Source organism: Pongo abelii, chromosome 1 (assembly GCF_028885655.2).
Source record: "Pongo abelii isolate AG06213 chromosome 1, NHGRI_mPonAbe1-v2.0_pri, whole genome shotgun sequence".
NCBI classification, from domain to species: Eukaryota; Metazoa; Chordata; class Mammalia; order Primates; family Hominidae; genus Pongo; species Pongo abelii.
In genome coordinates this window covers 165,120,046-165,140,152 of record NC_071985.2, presented here as the reverse complement: position 1 = coordinate 165,140,152, position 20,107 = coordinate 165,120,046, and positions in this window count along the sequence as shown.

Here is a 20,107-nt window from a genome sequence, read left to right as displayed (position 1 = left end):
TAGAAGGGCTGTACTTTAGCAACAGAGCTGGAGGAAGCACAGGTAGGTTTGCCAGATTTAGCAAATAAAAATACAGGACACATAATTAAATCTGAATTTCAGATTAAGATTTTTTCTTAGTATAAATATGTCCCCATTATATATCATGCTTCAATCAGGCTAGAATTTTTACTCTCCCTTTTTACTTCTATGCTTCATAGCTCATGCTCTTCATCTCTATGGCACACTGTACCCTTTCTTTTTGCCAGTCTTAATGTTACCCATCCTCGAAGCCCCATCCATATTAACTGTCATTTGCCCAGCATTCCTACCTAAAAAATACGTTCATATGGATGACCTCATTTGATTTACAAAGCACTCTTGCAAGTAAACATGGTATGCATTATTAACCCCTTGTGCAGATGAGAAAACAAGCTTGGGATGCAACTTTTTTTTTTTTTTTTTTTGAGATGGAGTCTTGCTCTGTTGCCAGGCTGGAGTGCAATGGTGTGATCTCACCTCACTGTAACCTCCGCCTCTTGGGTTCCAGGGATTCTCCTGCCTCAGCCTCCCAAGTAGCTGGGACTACAGGCATGCACTACCACACCCAGCTAATTTTTTTTTTTTTTTTTTTTTTTTTTTTAGTATTTTTAGTAGAGATGGGGTTTCACCATGTAGGCCAGATGGTCTTGATCTGTTGACCTCGTGATCTGCCCACCTCGGCCTCCCAAAGTGCTGGGATTACAGGCGTGAGCCACTGCTCCCGGTCGGGATGCAACTTTCACAGATCATTCATTCATGTAACTGAGACCCCAGGGTCTTATGACAGCAACTTTCATTCTTTTTCCACGAATTCACACTGAAACTAAAGTCAGCCTTCCACTTTGATTCTCAGTGCTCAGGTACTTCTCCTTTTTCTTGACCTCTCAGTTTGGCTCTTGATTTAAAGTTTACTCTTATTGTTCAAGTCTTAATTTCCAAGAACAGTTATGTTCTCTCAAGACAGGAATCTGCCTTGTACAACTTTGGCCCCTGCCCTTCATACATATCCAGTTGAAACTGATTAATTTTCTCTAAATCCTGTTAAATGATCTTGAAAATCACTCAGGTCCGAGCAATCCTCCAGGTGTTCCAAGTTCTTGGCAGAGTGTGTCACCAGCACTTGTGATTAAAACTAGTATTTTTTTTTTTTAATTTCATAGAATGTCAAAAATTTCTTGCTCCTAAAATGTGGTCAAATATTCTTCCCTAATATCCCCAGCTTAGTGATTTCTTCTGGATAGACATTCCCATCCACCACAGAAATGTCCAAAACAAATAGCCAAGGAATAGGCAAGTTTATCTAATAGTAACTTATTCTTCCATTCTTCATTCAACAGCATTTAATAACACCTGCAATATGCTAGCTATTGTGTTAGTCAGTGGAGATCAAAGATGAGAGAGATGCAGTCCTCCTTTTCCAGGAATTCACAGTCTGTTGGAGGTGACTCAACTTTATACAAATACCAGAGGACAAAGCACAATAGATAAATGACGTGAAAATTCAGATGTGGGAGGTAGTTATCTCCAGCTTGGAAAAGGAAAGGATAACTTCAGCTTTTAACCTTGATTCTCCTCTAAAATTCATACAGCCAGTCCTGATATACTAATCATGTGGATTATAGCCTCAGAATAATTACTGTGATTATCTCAAGAATTTTAAAAAGGACTAAATGCTAATGTGAAAAAAAATGAAAACTCAACATGAGACATTAGAGGAAGTTGTTAAGTACGGTGGGGAAGGTTGAGAGTTCCCACCCCCTCTCACCTTTGGCTCCTCTGCTCCAGTGAGAAATGGCATACCTCATTCTCTGCTTTGTATTCATTATTCTTTTGCTTATAACCATCTTACAGAATGAATCTCTTTCTCCCTCTCTTCCTCCTCCTTTATGTGATAGACGTATCTGTCTTTCATATCTTATTTATCCTAGTATGCTTCAGAAATTGCCTTTCTTGATTTGTTTCTTGAAATTTCCTGTTTAGTATCATTCATTCATTATTCATACCAGCCAGTGTTTGTAATTGTGATTTGGTAATTGTTATTCAATGAATGAGTATCAGCGTGAATAACTCAGCTACAAAATCATAATACTTTGTATCATTATTTCACTTTCTAGTTTCTTAAGTATTTTTGTGTGTCTACTTTTTTTTTTTTGAATCTCAAAGACTTTATGACATTAGTCAGCTTTATATTATGTAGACCACAGAAGAGAAACTTGGACCTAGCTACATTTGATTTGGGGCCAGCACCCTCTAAATCTAATCTCCTGCCTGTGTCCATTGCCTCCTGAACAACACTTAATAAGGTGCACTCACCACCACTCCTGCCACAAGCACAGGCATGCTGTTGTTGCTTCTATTAAGCTTCAAGCCAATGAACTGCCCTCTGGCTGGTGGGACTATAGCTCCATAAAATGATACACTTGCTATATTCTTGTTTTGCACCTTTTCCCAGAGAACCATTTCTCTGCTCCTCACCTTGGGAGTAATACATCTTTCTTTGCTTTTACCAAAGAACTGCTGTTGTAATTTAGCTTGAGACCAGGGATTTAACCTGCTTGGAAATTCAACATTTATTTAAGGATTATATTTAGCAGAAAGATGAAAAAGGCTCCTACTCAACAGGTATATGAAAAGATGCTCAGTGTCACTGATCATTAGGGAAAGGCAAATTAATATCAGAAGGAGATATAACCTTATGCCTGTTAGGATGGCCATTATTAAAAAGATGGAAGATAATAAGTGTTAGTAAGGATGTGGAGAGAAGGGAACCCTTGTACACCATTGGTGAGAATGTAAATTGGTACAGCCAGTATGGAAAACAGTATGGAGTTTTGACAAAAATTGAAAACAGAGCTCCAACACGAACCAGCAATCCCACTTCTGGCTATATATTCATGAAACTAAATTCAGTATATAAAATAGATATTTGCACTCCCATGCTTATTGAAGAATTATTTATAATAATCAAGATATGAAAAGAATCTAAGTGTCTGTTGACAGATGAATGGATAGAGAAATTGTGGGTGTGTGCATACACACACACACTGGAATATTACTCGGCCTCAAAAAAGAAGGCAATCCTGAAATTTGTGACAACATTGATGAAGCTGGAAGATATTGTGCTAAGTGAAATAAGCCAGACACAGGAAGAGAAATTCTGCGTAATCTCACTTACATGTGGAATCTTAAAAAGTCAACTTCATAGCAGCAGAGCACAGAATGGGAGGCAGGTGGGAGTGGGGAGCAGGAAGATGTTGGCATAAAGTTTCAGTTATCTTATGTAGGATTAATAAGTTCTAGACATCTAATGTATAGCCTGGTGACTATAGTTAATAATACTGTGTTATCTACTTGAAATGTGCTTAAAGAATAGATTTTAAGTCGTCTCACCACACCAGAAAAAGTGGATTATCTGAGGGGATGGATATATTAATTATCTTAACTGAAGTAATCATGAGGTATAAGCATATCAAATCCAATTATATTTCATAAAGCTGTTTTTTTTAAAGGGGGAACTATTGATTATTAAATGTTTTCCATACAGGCTCAGAACTCAACATAACCTATCCTGATAATAGACAGATGGCCAGTGTCTCCTCATTAACAATCTATTGAGATCTCTGACCTAGCTCCTCAAACAGCCAGCCCAAACCTCTCATGCTGGGTGGGCAGCCTTAGCTGCTGACCTTCTCTTCCCTCCAGTGGGTGTTGGTAGCATGAAAGATGGCCCATCCAATTGCCACCGTCCCTAATGTGCATGTCCTCAGTAGTCAAACTAGGTTAGAGGAAAGTTGCAAATAATTACAGAAAACAGACATTGCTCTATTTGGTCCTATTGTGATCTATCACTATGGCAAATTCCCTGAAGGAACAGAGGTCCTTGCCAGCCCCAAACAGCCCCCTTTAGACTCACACATCCTCCAGCTATTCTTACAAGTATCTCCTCCCATAGATTGAGCCTCCTTATTGCATTTGATAAGCCAGGCCACCAGGCTATAAACAGATGAGAACTACTGGCTGCACAGGAACCTGTGACCCAGATGCCATCATATACCAAATTCAAACACAGTGTTGCCCCAGTAAAATTTGGAATATCACAATGATTACAAAAATAAAAATAAAGTTCTTACAAATAATATCCCCGTCAAGACCGCATTCCAAATGTTTGGCACTGAAGGCTCAGGGGTTTAGGATTCTCTAATGATTTGATTTTGGGAAAGTCCACCAGTGGCAAGCTCTACTCCAACAGGTCATTTTATTGCTCCTTACGTCTAATGCTATTCTATTTCCTGGTATTGCAAGGGCTTCAGCTACCATGCCAACGACTGCTACAACCCAAGGCCCTCCTCCTATAGGCCCCAGCAAACCCCACATCTATACCAAATGCTTTCTCTGACCTCCACCAATGGAAGCCCCTTGCTTTTGCCTTCCTTAGAGACCTGAAAGTCGTTGGATACCCTGGCCATCTCTTGTGGACACATGCTCATATATTTCATTGGTGATATATTAGTCTCCACATAATTCTCAATTTTTAACAGTCCTCATTGATGCTGGATCCTAGGTCACTTTGGTGCTCAGCGAAACTTCAAAATTTAAAAAGGGGAAACAACAACTAGGGGCGTCACTGGACATTGAGTCCAAGGAACTCAAACACCTTGGGAATATATTGCTGCTCAGGCCTCACACATTATGGTTAAAATCTCTCATGTCTCAGCTTATGGCAAGGCCCCCACAGAAGAGGCAGTCTTTAATGAAATGGATGACAAACTTGCCCAAATTTTTCAAATAAATTCAGATATTACCCTATGCTCTTGTCCTTGGCTGGATGGGCTTATGAGATCTCTGGTTATCATAGCCCTGGGACCCAAGTAACTTTGGGTCAAGCACCATGACACTGCCATGCTACTGGCTCTAGCCCAAACCCAAGTCCCCCAGTGTTATCTCTATTCCCTGTCCCACCACTGGTTTCATACCAAGGGAAATGGGGATTGCCAATGGGGATCCATAACAAGAGATGGGCATTCCTTCTCTCATTGGCAAGATGATTTTATTGAACTGTTGCCCCAGTCTGCTGGCAAAAATTACTGTTCCTCAATGATGGCTGATATTTATGTATGCGTATTCTTGTCTTATCCTTTCCAGCATTCTACTGCCAACACCACGATTACAGGTGTCACCAAAACTTAGATAGCTCTCTTTGTGCCCCAAGATATCACTGACTCTGAACAGGGTACACATGTTGCTGCTCATTCATTTCAGGTGTGGGCTTTAATTACAACATGGCATCATTTGGAACTTCCATTTGTCCTATTGTCCACAGGCATGTGGCCTGATAGACAGACATAATGGCTTACTCAAGGAAATTCTCTTAAAATTACCAAATGGATAATGGTCTCCCAAATTGACCTCTCTTTTTCCCACTGCCTTAGTTAATCTGCAATTTCAAGCTTTAGAGCCTATGACATCCCACCAACATGTAACAAGAGCTCTTCTCCTCCCCCTTAAAACCACAAAAGAGTATGCTTCTCACCTATGAGTCTGTAATATGTAAGTAAAATTCCTCTTCTCAATTATACCTCTGATTCTGCTACCCCTTTTCAATCCTGGCACAATCCACACTAGATTGTCTTCTGGATCAGCAGTGAATATTATGGAACTCACCAAAAATTGAGAGGACTTGTTCCCCAAACATGTAATACTGTGTCCCTGAAAACTCTCTGCCAAAGCTTGTTGTCCTTCCCTAATATGATAGTTTTGAAGGTTTGCTAGCTGTAAGTCCCTCTTTGCTAGGAATGAAAATCTTGGTGCCTTGTCGCATACCTACAATTGTGTGGATCTTCTGGTAAGAAAAATAAGATTTTAAATTAGCTTCCAATGCCAACATTTCTAAATAGGATGCATCTCTGGCTCCATTCCATTATATTTATTTTGAATGGGTGACTACTGCAGGACCCGGGATCGTAATGACCATGACTACCATCATAATAAATAGGCATTCCCCAGCATGCCAGCCTATGCCAAAAGCCCAAAAATATCACCATGGAATATTTTGGTTTATTTTGGCCTGGCTGTGCTTCATTTGGCTCAAGCCTGGGTCTGGGATTCTATGACTCTAACTCAATGTCAAATACCATAGGCTTCTTTCTGCTGATGCTGTCATCCCTACTTGTGTGGGGCAGTCAATCAATCCACAGCTTCCCTGTAAAAGTTACTCCTTAACTTCTTAAGGGGCAAAGGGATACTCATCTTCAGGCAAATTTGTAATAATTTATCAAATGTATATCTTTGCCTCAAGATCTTGGGGCTAGTCAAGGGTTCATATCAGAAACCCTTTGCCTCAGCCACACTAGGGCCCTTAAGGGTACCATCCATAGGTCACTTGTAGTCAACAGCACAGACAATGGCCATCATCTCAGGAATAATGACCTCAGACCAGCAGACCAAAGTGTCCCAAATGATAATTTCAGTGTGACTTATAGTCCTAACCTCGACACTGGTAACTCGAGTGATGACACAATTCCATGGTGAACACTGCCAAGTCAAGATTCTGCTCCCTGATCCCTTCTTTTCTTCCAAAGCTAACCATGGTTCTTCCACACTCTTGCCTCATGACTTACCCCCTGCCCCAAGTTTGAATCTATGCAACGTGCTTACTCTCTGCTCCCAACCTAAGTGATGACAATGTCACCATAGTTATTGTGACTGCTTAATTACAGGTGTCATCCACTCTGCTTATGGAGTCTCTGTGACTCCATTCCTCTCCTATACAATCTCTCTCCATTCCCCTATCCTACAAGAAGCTAATGCTTATTGGCAGGACCTTACGTGCTTAGACTATACTGAAGCCTGAGGAATGACTCTATACAGGGGTCTGTCTTTGCCTATTACCTAACCTGCTGCATCAAGGAACTCCCATTTAATTATTTAGATTTGTGCTTGACTCACTCTTTTCTCTTTTCATAGGGTTTTCTCTTGGTATGAGCTATCACCCTGCAAATTAGCTGATCTATACCCACTGGTCTTACCATTTTATTTCTCCCCTTAATATCTAAAACCTGAATCAGGATTCCCATCTCCACTATCCCTACTCTTACAGCCACATCAGCTCTGATTCCCCCTCATCCAACTACCCATCCTTCACTCTCCACTACTTTGCTGTCACCATCTCCACTCCCTACTTTCCTGAACCTGATGGACAATATCTATGTAACAGTAACAGGGTATGTCATCCGAGAGCTAAACTTCCAGCAACACTGGGCTTGCTACCAAGGGCCCCAGCCTGGGCCACAACTTATTCAACTAATTTCTGTCCTTTTGGAGATCTATGATACTTGTACTAAATACTCGTCATCTTCTCCATCCCCTGTACTTCTCCCAGAACTCCCTTGACCTTCCTAGGTGCTTCCTCATTAATCTTCACTTCATGGACCCCTTGCCCTTCTCAACTTCCCCTACCAACCAATATATCCAGCTGTGTCTCCCCCACTCCACCCGCACTTTGAAATAAGTTGGCTATCACACATCTGCATTGGTATAAATTTGCTCACCAGAAATCCTCCCTTTTAAGACCTTTGGGCCACTCATTCTCCTGGGACAATACTCCTGCTCACCAGGCACTCATACTCTGCTCCTATACCCCACTCTCTTCTAACTTGTGTAGCCTGGCCTGTGTCCTAGGGCCACATAGTAGCCAGGTCACCCTGCATCCAACTAGAGAATTCACATCTCTCATACAGCCTTCCCTCAAGAGGGAAGGGTGTTTTTTTAACCTATTATGTTGGGCCTCATCACAATCTTTAGTATAAAAGGCATAAATTTAGGCATTTTTAATTGTCTAAAACAGGCTTAACTCAGAGGAGCCACACAGACAGTGTCACTCTCCCAGAAGACCACGTATGTCAAGAGGCCCAAGCCTTAGATGCTGTGAATAAGGGACAAAGCTCTGTGGTTGCCATGGTAGCTGAGAACAGGTTAGCATTAGACTATCTACTAGCATCTCAAAGTGGAGTTTGTACCTTGATGGAAACTTCCTCCTGCATGTGGGTCAATAACACAGGAACGGTCTTCAGAAGAGTTCAACAAATAAAACAACAAAGCAAAATAGTCAATCTTATTACTCCAAGAGACTCCGTGGATTCCACTGATTTCTTCTGGATGTCTCCTGCCTGGGGCAATTGACTCCCCACTATCTTTCAGAAAGCTTATAATAATAATTGCTATTTTAATAATAATTATGATAATGACTATTATTTTGAGTTAGCTTTGCAAATTTTTTCTGTCAAGTACAAATTTGTTTACGGGAATCCTTGGAGTTTGCTGTGCTAACCCAAATATCATGGGTGAATTGTGAAGACAATAAGTAAGGAATAGGAAAAAAGCTTGGAACCCCAACTGACATTTGATTTAGTGCCAGTAAAGACTGTCTCATCTCCCACCTGTGTCTGACGACTCCTGTACAATGAGGTGTGTATTCTTTCACTCTGACCTGTACGTTCAGGCGCAGTCTTACTTCTTCTTTTAAACTTCATGATGGGAGCTGTCCTCCACCAGCAGGACTTCCCCTTTACAAAAGACTCATGTACTCAGTACCCTCTCTCTTCTGGACCCTCTCCAGGAGACCCCTTCCCTTCACTCCTTTCCTTTGGACTTTCCCATCTATGTGAGCAATCAGACTTCCTTCGATTACATGAAAGGACTGTTCTTAAGAGTTTTCACATCCGAAGCTAAACTTGGGAGGGGGCTTCCTCATGTTATGATGGAGTTGTCCTTATGTATATTATTACAGTTGTTTTGCTGAACTTTGAACCCTGCCTGACAGCTAACTCTAATATAATCACTGCTCTTAGAAACAAAATTGTTTATGATAAACTTAAGCCTACAAATCTTTAGTGTGTGGTGGAATATGTTGCAGAAGATTTCTCTAACTGGGAATGACATTTTTTTTTTTTTTTTTGAGACAGAGTCTTACTCTGTCACCCAGGCTGGAGTGCAATGGTCCTATCTTGGCTCACTACAACCTCCACCTCATGGGTTCAAGCAATTCTCCTGCTTCAGCCTTCCAAGTAACTGGGACTACAGGTGTGTGCCACCACACCTGACTAATTTTTGTATTTTTAGTAGAGATGGGGCTTCGCCATGTTGGCCAGTCGGTCTCGAACTCCTGACCCCAGGTGATCTGTCTGCCTTGGCCTCCCAAAGTGCTGGGATTACAGGTGTGGGTCACCTCACCCAGCCTGGGAATGACATCTTATATCTGTGGCAGAAATAACAAAATAAGCTTCTAAACTTCCTAAACATGGGGTGGGGCGGGTGGGGCCGAGGCTTGTATTCGCCCTGAAGCCGTGATGTTCTTGTGTTAGGGGATGGCCTTCCAGGAAGTCATTCTTACTCCTGCTCATTTTGGCCAAATTCTTGTGATCAATTTGTATAACCGTCTATCTCAAGGGAGAAAATACTTCCGCTTTCTTACTCCCTGCCAAATGGTTTTGTGAGTAATCGAGTACATAATAAAACCACAGTCATCAGAAAACTCAGGTCATGACGACATTCTGGAAGATAGGGTTTGCCAGCAGAGCAGAAGAACCATATTGCTCAATCTTCGCTATTTGCAAATTTCTCTAAAACGCATTCATCTGCTTTCCTGCAAAGAAAAGGTCAGAATGCTGAACATGATTGATAGTCTCTTTATACTCTCCTGGTACAAAGTAAACCATGGTACTTGTTTCCGTTTCAGCTGTGATGTTACAGAATCCTAGGATGGCAAAGTAGTATAGATAGGGTCCAGCCTATGCCAAGAAACAGTAAAATAATAATGGATTCTCCTGTCCTGAGCGTGTACATTTGCCAGGCAATTTGCATGCATTATCTCTTAAATCCTTACAGTAGGCCTGTGAAGTAGCTACCATAACCAAATAGTCTAGATTGCAAATGCATTTGAAAATCTCTTTTCCTTTTTCTTTTTTCCCTAGTCTCAAGACATAACCTTGACGCTTACTGCAGAAACCTTTCTCCCCCTCCTTAGCCTTAAAATATAGCCTTGATGTGTACTTTCTTTGAAACACCAAGTCCCTCCCTTTCTCACCATACGCTCCCTTACGCCATGCACATTTATTAATAATTGTATGCTTGTATCTAATTATGTGCTTATTTAGAAGTTCTAAGGGGGCTAATCTTGAGACAGACCAAGCATAGAGACCCAGCTGCAAGATTCCAGAGATTCTCTCAAGGAAGTTAGTCAATAACTTGGCCATTGTTGAGATGATGCCAGCCCTCACTCCAGATGCCAGACCATGGCTCCAGATAGCCATGGAACAAGACACACAGACCTTGTACTCAGCACCCGTCTTGCATAACTTTCATTGCCAGTTCCCCTTTTAAGCCCCTCTTCCCAGCCTAAGGTTTGAAATGATTACTTTTAATAGGAATCCAGCCACTTCCTCATGACTAGTTTTGGTTAATAAAGTCACTTTCTTTTTTTGTTGTTGTTGTTTTAACTTTTGTTTTAAGTTCAGGGGTACAAGTACAGGTTTGTCACATAGGTAAACTTGTGTCATGGGGGATTGTTGTACAGATTATTTTGTCACCCAGGTATTAAGCCTATACCCATTAGTCATTTTTTCTGATCCTCTCCCTCCTCCCACACTCTATCCTCTGACAGGCCCCAGTGTCTGTTGTTCTCCTCTATGTGTTCTCATCATTCAGCTCCCACTTTTCCATGAGGACATGTGGTATTTGGTTTTCTGTTCCTTCGTTAATTTACTAAAGATAACGGCCTCCAGCTCTATCTATGACCTTGCAAAGGACATAATCTCATTCCTTTTTATGGCTTCGTGGTATTCCATGGTGTATATGTGCCACATTTTCTTTATCCAATCTGTCATTGATGAGCATTCGGGTTGATTCCATGTCTTTGCTATTGTGAATAGTGCTGTAATGAATATATGTGTGCATGTGTCTTTATAATAGAATGATTTATATTCCTTCCGGTATAGACCTGGTAATGGTACTGCTAGGTCAAATGGTATTTCTGTTTCTAGGTCTTTGAGGAATCACCACACCGTCTTTCCACAATGGTTGGACCAATTTACACTCCCACCAATAGTGTATAAGCATTCCTTTTTCTCCACAACCTCTCCAGCATCTGTTATTTTTTTGACTTTTTAATAATAGCTATTCTGACTGGTGTTAGATGGTCTGGCATTGTGGTTTTGATTTGCATTTCTCTAATGATCTGTGATGTTGAGCTTTTTTTCATATGATTGTTGGCCACAGGTATTCTACCATACCTTGCTTTTGTTATTGGACTCTGCAAGCAGTGAGCGGTTGGACCTGCATTTGGTTACATTACTAATGCCATTCCTATTTTACAGAAGAGAAAAGTGAGATAAATTTCAATGTCATTTAATTGGCACAAGAGTTAGCTGGTTTTAAAGCCCCTGTCACTCTCTGAATCCAAAATTATTACTAGTGTCTCTCCTTCCTTTGATGACAGTGATAGGCCAAATGATGACCCTCCAAAGATGTCTACCTCCTAATTTCCAGAACCTGTGACTATGTTACCGTACAAGGCAAAAGAGACATTACAGATGCGATTAAGGTATGGATATTGTGATGGGGAGATTATTTTCAGGATCATCTGAGTGGGCCTAATATAATCACAAATACTTATAAGAGGGAGACAGGAGGGTCCGGGTCAGAGAAGGAAATGTGACAATGGAAGCAGAGGTTGGGCTGATAAAGCTATGAGCCAAAGATTGCTCTCTAGAGGCTGGAAAAGTCAAAGAATGGATGCTCCCCTAAAACTTCCAGAGGAATGCTGTCTTGCTGACATCTTAATTTGAGCCCTGTAAGACTCATTTCAAACTTCTGTCCTCCAGAACTGTAAAATAATAAACTTTTATTGCTTTAAGCCCTTAGGTTTCTGGTAATTTGTTATAGCACCATAGGAAATTAATACAATGTCCTATTACACTTTAAATGTACTCTCTGATGACACCACTTTTTATCTTGCATTATATAATTTTTATAATTATATAAATTTTAAATTTTTAAAATTTTAAATTTTAAATTTTTTTCTCTATATCTAGCAATTTTTTTTTAGTGCCTATGGTATAATAGGCACTATACAAGGCACTTTACAAATAAAGGCTTATTTAATTTTTCTAACGACCTGTGGTAGAGATAGCTAGTTTTCCACATGAAATGTGTACTTCCCTTCCATAGTAAGGAGTGGTTTCTAGAAATTGGCCGCCCAACCTGAACAATATTTCTTGTAAGTGTCGCTATAAGTTTATCTAGGCGTGGCCATGTGATTAGTTTTTGCCAGTGAAATTTGAGCAGAGCTGATGTGGTTAGGGAGCATATATGCCTCCCCACCCTACCTTTCCCTTTCCACAGCAACTTAGGGAACTATGTGTTAATAATGGCAGGACCATAAAGTGGTCCATTTTCACCACTGTAATCTTTTACGGGCAAGGAATAAACTTCTTTTGTGTAATCTTGTGATACTTGGGGATTTATCTGTCACAGCAGCTACTGGTAACCATACTCCAACTCTGTGAAGTATAACCTTGTGAAGTATAACCTCATGAAATATGAAGGATTCACCTCATGTTTAATGATAGTGAAACTAGGGCTCAGAACAATGAAGTAGCTTGACCAAGGTCACAAATTTAAGAGAGGCAGAGGCAGGGATGCTTAAACAGTGAAACTAGGGTTCAGAACTATGAAATAGCTTGACCAAGGTCACAAATTTAAAAGTGACAGAGGCAGAATTCTGACTCCAAAGACCATTGTATTTGCACGATGCTACATAGCATTTTATTGTTCAATAGTCTGTTGAAAATATCCATTTAAAAAACAATAAAGTCTCTGAATCATAGATATTAGACCTAAAAGGCACTTTACAGATTATCTTCCTTAAAATCTCCTACAGTACTTCAAAGATGAGAAAAAGGAAGCCTAAAAATGGCAAGTGGCTGGCCCATGTGATGAGACACAGCCAGGACTGGAACTGAAGCTTCCTTTTTATTACCTAAATTGCTCCTTTAGATGAGTTTGTATAGAGTCAACTCTTTTTCATAAATGGTTTTCAAATATTTGATATAAGATCATTCATGGCCATAAAGGCAGAGTTTTCTTTTTAGAATGAAAAATGGAAAAAAAATAGTTATCTTTAGGAATAAAACCCTCTGAGGCTATTGCATATAATAATTTATCTATATATTTTATAGATATAAATATGCCATATATACATTTTATATATAGATATACAAAAAATATAGTTTTTGTTTGTTTGTTTGTTTGTTTTGAGACACAGTCTCATTCTGTCACCCAGGCTGGAGTGTAGTGGCCTGATCTTGGCTCACTGAAACCTCCACCTCCGAAGTTCAAGCGATTCTCCTGCCTCAGCCTTCCAAGCAGCTGGGACTATAGGTGCATACCACCAGGCCTGGCTAATTTTTTTGTATTTTTAGCAGAGATGGGGTTTCACCGTGTTAGCCAGGATGGTCTCAATCTGACCTCGTGATCCATCCACCTTGGCTTCCCAAAGTGCTGGGATTATAGGCATGAGCCACCACGCCCAGCCAATATAGTTCTATTCTTAATCTCTTGTTCTACTGAGATGGAAATATCTTCATGTTATAAAAATAAAAGTGGCAGAGCACTGAACAGATGGAGAGTTAAATGAATGAACTGAGGATTCCACATCTTGGCTGCCTGAAAATATGTTCTACTACAGTAAACATATTTTTAGCAAACAAATAATGGCAACCCACATGTTGATCTCTCACCAGAATTCTCTAGCTTGGCTCATTTATTCCCTGAGGATAGCTGAACTTCTTTGCAAGAAACAGATATTTCCTACACTTTTCAAGCCTAGAAGTGAATTCAAGAATGCCAGAGAACTGAGTAAAACTGTAAAACTACCCTTAGGATTTTGCGCTGGGTGAAATGTCTCTAGTGAAATCAGGACATTTGTATAGAATGGACCATTCTGATTTCTGCTACTGTCTTAATTTATTAATTTAACATGGAAATTCTAATATGTGTGTAATTTTCTCAGAAAACCCATTATTTAATAATGACAACTCTGAACAAACGAGATGTGAAATTTTAAATATACAATGTGCCATGTGTTACTGGTAGACCCACTGCCTTTGTGATTCTCCATGTTAAATTTTGATTTCAATGCAGCATCTTAGCATCAAGGAATACCAACACTGGGATAGAACTAGAGAGCATATAACAAAGAGTGTGCCCAACTTCTATTATCTGAGAATTGTCTTCAAGCTCTACCTGCATACTAATGTTATTCATTTGTTAACAGTTTTTCTGTAAATGACTTTTAAGTTGAGTCATTCTTAAAAAATAACAACTTTCTTGAGGTATAATCTATGTACCATACAATTCATTCATTTTAAATATAAACTCAGTGATTTTTATTGAATTTGCTGAGTTATTCAACTATAACTGCATTCAAATTTTAGAACATTTTCATTATCTCTGAAAAATTCCTCATGCCCATTTTCACTGCTGGTTCCCATTGTGGGCCCCAAACAAACAATAATCTACTATCTGTCCATATGTATTTGCCTTTTCAGGATATTTCATAAAAATGGAATCATATAGTATGTGGTCTTCTGTGTCTCACTTCTTACATTCCCTCAGAGATGTCCATTAGTCTGTCCAATGAAAAACTGGGGTCAGGTGAATCCTGTGACTTTTGCAGGAGCCTGTGGCAACCCACAGGTGAGGTCTCCCTGCATGTTCCTTGATTACAGTCAGATCACAGCTCTATACCAGGTGCATGGAGAAAGAAAGAACCGATTTTGATCCTTCTCCATGTTCACCTATGAAAACCTCATTACAATGACTTTAACTTCTTTTACAAAGTCAAATTTGACCATATTCTCAGAACTCAACCAGGGTCATGGCCTTTGCAGTGGAGTCAATCCAAAGGCCTCACTGACCCATATACAGTCATCCCTCAGTATACATGGGGGATTGGTTCCAGGACCACCTGCATTTACCAAAATCCATGGATACTCAAGTCCCTTATGTAAACTGGCATGGTATTTGCATATAACTTACACACATCCTCCCACCTCTAGATTACTAGATTACTTCTAGATTATTTGTAATACCTACGTATTATAATATTAATTATAATAATTAATATTATATAATAATTTATATACATATACATATTAAATCATTATAATAGTATATAATAATTTATATACATAATCTATATAGGTATTATAATTATAATACCTATGTATATAAATGCTATGTAAATAGTTGTTATATAAGTGAATATTGGTGAATATATTGACAAACATAGATGCAAATATCTTCAACAACATACTAGCAAACCAAATTCAACATCACATTAAAAGGATCATATACCATGATCAAGTGAGATTTATCTTTGAGAGAAAAGGATAATTTAACATTTGTAAACCAATAGATATGAATACACCACATTAACAGAATGATCATCTCAACAGATACAGAAAAAAATTTTGACAAAATTCAACATCCTTTCATGATAAAAAGTCATACCAAATTAGGTATGGAAGAAATATACTTCAACATAATAAGGGCCATATGCGACGAAGCCACGGTCAACATCACTCTCAATGGTGACAACTGAAATCTTTCCCTCTTAGATCAGCAACAAGACAAGGGTGCCCATTCTTGTCACTTCTATTTAACATACTACTGGAAGTCTTAGCCTGAGCAATTAGACAAGAAAAAGAAATAAAAGGCATTCAAATTGGAAAGAAAGAAGTTAAATTGTCTGTTTACAGATGATATAATCTTATGTAAAGAAAACCCTAAAGACTCCACCATAAACTGTTAGAACTAATACATTCAATAAAGGTGCAGGACACAAAATCAACATATGAAAATTAGTTGTGTTTCTGTACACTAAGAACAAATTAGTTGAAAATGAAATTAAGATATCAATCCCATTTACAATAACATCAAAAAGAATAATATGTTTATGAATAAATTTAACAAAAGAGGTAAAAAATCTGTATACTAAATCTGTAAGATAAAATCTGTAAGATATTGAAGAAATAAACTATAGAAGTCACAAATAAATGGAAAGATATTTCATGTTCATGAATCACAAGAATTTATATTGTTAAAATGTCCATACTACCCAAAGTGATCTACAGATGCAATGCAATTATTATCAAGATTACAATAGCATTTTTCACATAAATGGAATAATAAATCCTAAAATTTGTGTGAAACCACAAAAGACCTTAAATAGCTAGTGCAACCTTGAGAAAAAAGAACAAAGTGGGAGGTATCACACTCCCTGATTTCAAAATATATTACAAAGCTGTAGTAATCAAAACAGTATGGTAATGACTTAGACCAATGGAACAGATTAGAGAGCCCCAAAATAAACTCATATATATATGGTCAACCAATCTTTGACAAGTGAACCAATAATACACAATGAGGAAAGGAAAATCTCTTCAATAAGTGTGTTGAGAAGACTAGATATCCACCTTCAAAGGAATGAAATTGGACCCCTTTTACAAGGCTGTTTTTATTTAAAAGAAAAGAAGAAATTGGACCCTTGCCTTTCACCGTATATAAACATTAACTCAAAATGGATTAAAGGCTTAATCCATTAATCATAAAATCTGAAACCATAAACTCTCAGAAGAAAATGTAGGGAAAAACTTTCTTGACATTGGTCTTGGCAGTGATTTTTGGACATGACACCAGCAGCACAGACATCAAAAGAAAATTAAACAAGCTGGATTACATTAAACTAAAAAGCTTTTGCACAGCAAAGGAAACAATCAACAAAATGAAAAGGCAATCTATCAGAATGGGAAAAAATATTTGCGAATCATATATCTTATAAGGGACTAATATCCAAAATGTAGAAGGAGCTGAAACAACTCAATAGCAAAAACAACCAAAAAACTTAATTAAGAAATGGGCAAAGCACCTAAATAGACGTTTTTCCAAAGAAGACCTACCAATGACCAAGTATATGAAAAAGTGCTCAATATCACTAATCATCAGAGAAATGAAAATCAAAACCACAATGAGATATCACTTCACACCTGTTATGATGGGTATTATCAAAAAGATAAAAAGGCCGGCATGGTGGCTGACAACTGTAATCCCAGCATTCTGGAAGGTGGATCACCTGAGGTCAGGAGTTCAAGACCAGCCTGGCCCACATGGTGAAACCATGTGTCTACCAAAAATATATATATAAAAAAAAATTTAGCTGGGCATGGTGGCACACGTCTGTAATCCCAGCTACTTGGGAGGCTGAGGCAGGCGGAGGTCGTGGTGAGCCGAGATCGCGCCACTGCACTCCAGCCTGGGCGACAGAGCAAGACTCTGTCTCCAAAAGATAAAGATTAAAAAGTAACAAGTGTTAGTGTATGAAGAAAAGGGAACCCTTATACACTATTCGTGGCAATTGGTACAATCATTGTGGAAAACAGTATGGAGGTTTCTTTTTAAAAAAATAGAACTACCATGTGATCCGGCAATCCCACTTTTGAGTACATACCCAAAGTGAAATCAGTATCTCAAAAAGATATCTGCACCCTCATGTTCATTGCAGCATTATTCACAATAGCGAAGATTTTGAAACAATCTAAATGACTATCAGCAGATAGATTTTAAAAATGTGATTACACAGGCACATGCACAAACACATATACACTAGAATATTATTCAGCCATAAAAAAGTAAGGAAATTCTGTCATTTGGGACAACACGGATGAACCTGGAGGACGGTATGCTAAGTGACAAAGCCAGATGCAGAAAGACAAATACTATATGATTTTACTTATATGTAGAATCCAAAAAAAGTCTAACTCATAGAAACAGAGAGTAGCACAGTGGTTAACAGGGGTTTGGGGGTGTCGAAAATGGGGAGACGTTGGTCAAAAGGTAAAAAGTTTTAAGTTGTAAGATGAGCAAGTTTTGGGAATCTAATATACAGCATGGATGGTGATGGATGTTTTAATTAATTTGGTTGTGGTAATCATTGCACAATGTATCCGTGTATCGAGTAATCACATTGTACACCTTAAATATATACAATTTTATTTGTCAATTAACATATTTAAATAAATAAACAATAAATAAATAAAATGTGACTACCAGAAAGTTAGAAGAAGAAGAAAAAAAAAGAAGGGCCAAGGAAAACTGTCAATTCTGTCTGTGTTTGGGCTGGGCCAGGATCACTGTATGGAGTCAAAGTAAGCTGCAGGGGCCACTTCTGGGGAAAACTCTTTCATCAGTTTTTTTCAAGTTTCAGCTTTGCACCCATACTTCCATCAGAACTGAAAAATGTTGATTTCCTGGAGGCCACCGTAAGAGTCATGAGAATAACAATGTCACATGGCCTAGTCTGCACTGCTTATGATTGGGACTACAGTGCAGGTATCTGATCTCTATAGGTATCTGATCAAACCTCTGATGAAATTTCCTCTTTGATTAAGGAAAACATTCTTGGCAAATGTTTTCTTCCGGTTGTTCTGGGCTACAAGAATTTCACCTCTAGCTGCACAATGCCAAGCATCCCCAGCTGTACCTCTAAGCCTGGCTCCAGTTCTGAAAACCAATGAAATAGACCTGCAGTCTTATTACTAATTGTGAGCTTTGGTATCCATGTGGTGTGAGACTGCTTTGAATATTCTTTTGTTTTCTATTTGTTTTTAAGAATAAACACTCTGGGCCCCATGAGACACACAGCTAAGCACATTAAAAAGGTCAAAAGGAATTTGAAGAGTCAGGAGGTAGAAATAGTATGTTTTTGAGCTTCATCCATGTTGTAGCATGTACCAGTATTTCATTAAGTTTTATTGCTCAGCAATGTTCTATTGTATGTATGTGCCACAATTTAATTATCCTTTCACCAACTGACATTGTAATTACTCATTCACCATTTGGTGGGTATTAGAATTGTTTCCCCTTTTGATTATTATGAATAAAGCTGCTATGAACATCCATGTCTAAGTCTTTGTGTGAATAAATATATGTCACATTTCTCTTGAATATATACCTGGAAATACAATCACTGGATCATATGGTTTAAGTTTATGTTTAATTAAAAAAAAATTCCAAACGTTTTCAGTGTATTTGTACTATTTTAAATTCCCCTAACAATGTCTGAATAATTCAGTTTCTCTACATCCTCCCAGCATTTGCTGTTATTATTGTTTTTTATTTTAGCCATTTTTAGGGGTGTAGTAATATTTCATTGTAGCTTTAATTTGTGTTTCTCCAATGACTAATGATGCTGAACATCTTTTCACATGATTATCAGCCATCCGTACATCTTCTTTAATAAGTGTCTGTTTAGGTATTTGCCCAATTCCTAAGTAGACTTTTTAAAAGTACTGAGTTTTGAGAGTTCTTTATATATTCTAGATAGAAATACTTGTCAAGTGATTTACAAGTATTTTCTTCAAGCCCATAATTTGTCTTTTATCCTTTTAGTAGGGTAGTTCCTGGAGCAAGAATTTTTAATTTTGATTATCGCTGATAAAAACATATTAATTTTTCCTTTAATAGATCAGGCACTTAGTGTCAGATCTAAAGACTCTTCACTCATTTCTAGGTCCCAAAGATTTTCCCCTATGTTTCTTTCTAAAAGGTTTATAGTTTTGCATTTCTCATTTAAATCCATGATACATTTTGTGTTAATCTTTGTATAAGGTGTGGAGTTTAGGTTGAGGTTTTTTTTTTTTTTTTTTGCCAATACATGCCTATATTAGTCAGCTTGGGCTGCCATAATAAAATATTGTACAGTGGGTGGTTTAAACAACAAAAATTTATTTTCTAGCAGTTCTGGAGGCTGAAAGTTTGAGATCAGGGTGCCAGCATGGTCAGGTTCTGGTGAAAGCCCTCTTCCTTGGCTTGCAGATGGCCTTCTCACTGTGTCATTACATGCTGAGGAGTAAGAGGTAGGAGAGAGCGCACAGGGAGGGAGACAGCTCTCCCTTTTCTTATAAGGCCATTAACCTTATTGGATTAGGATTCCACCCTTATAATCACATTTAACCTTAATTACCTCCTAAAA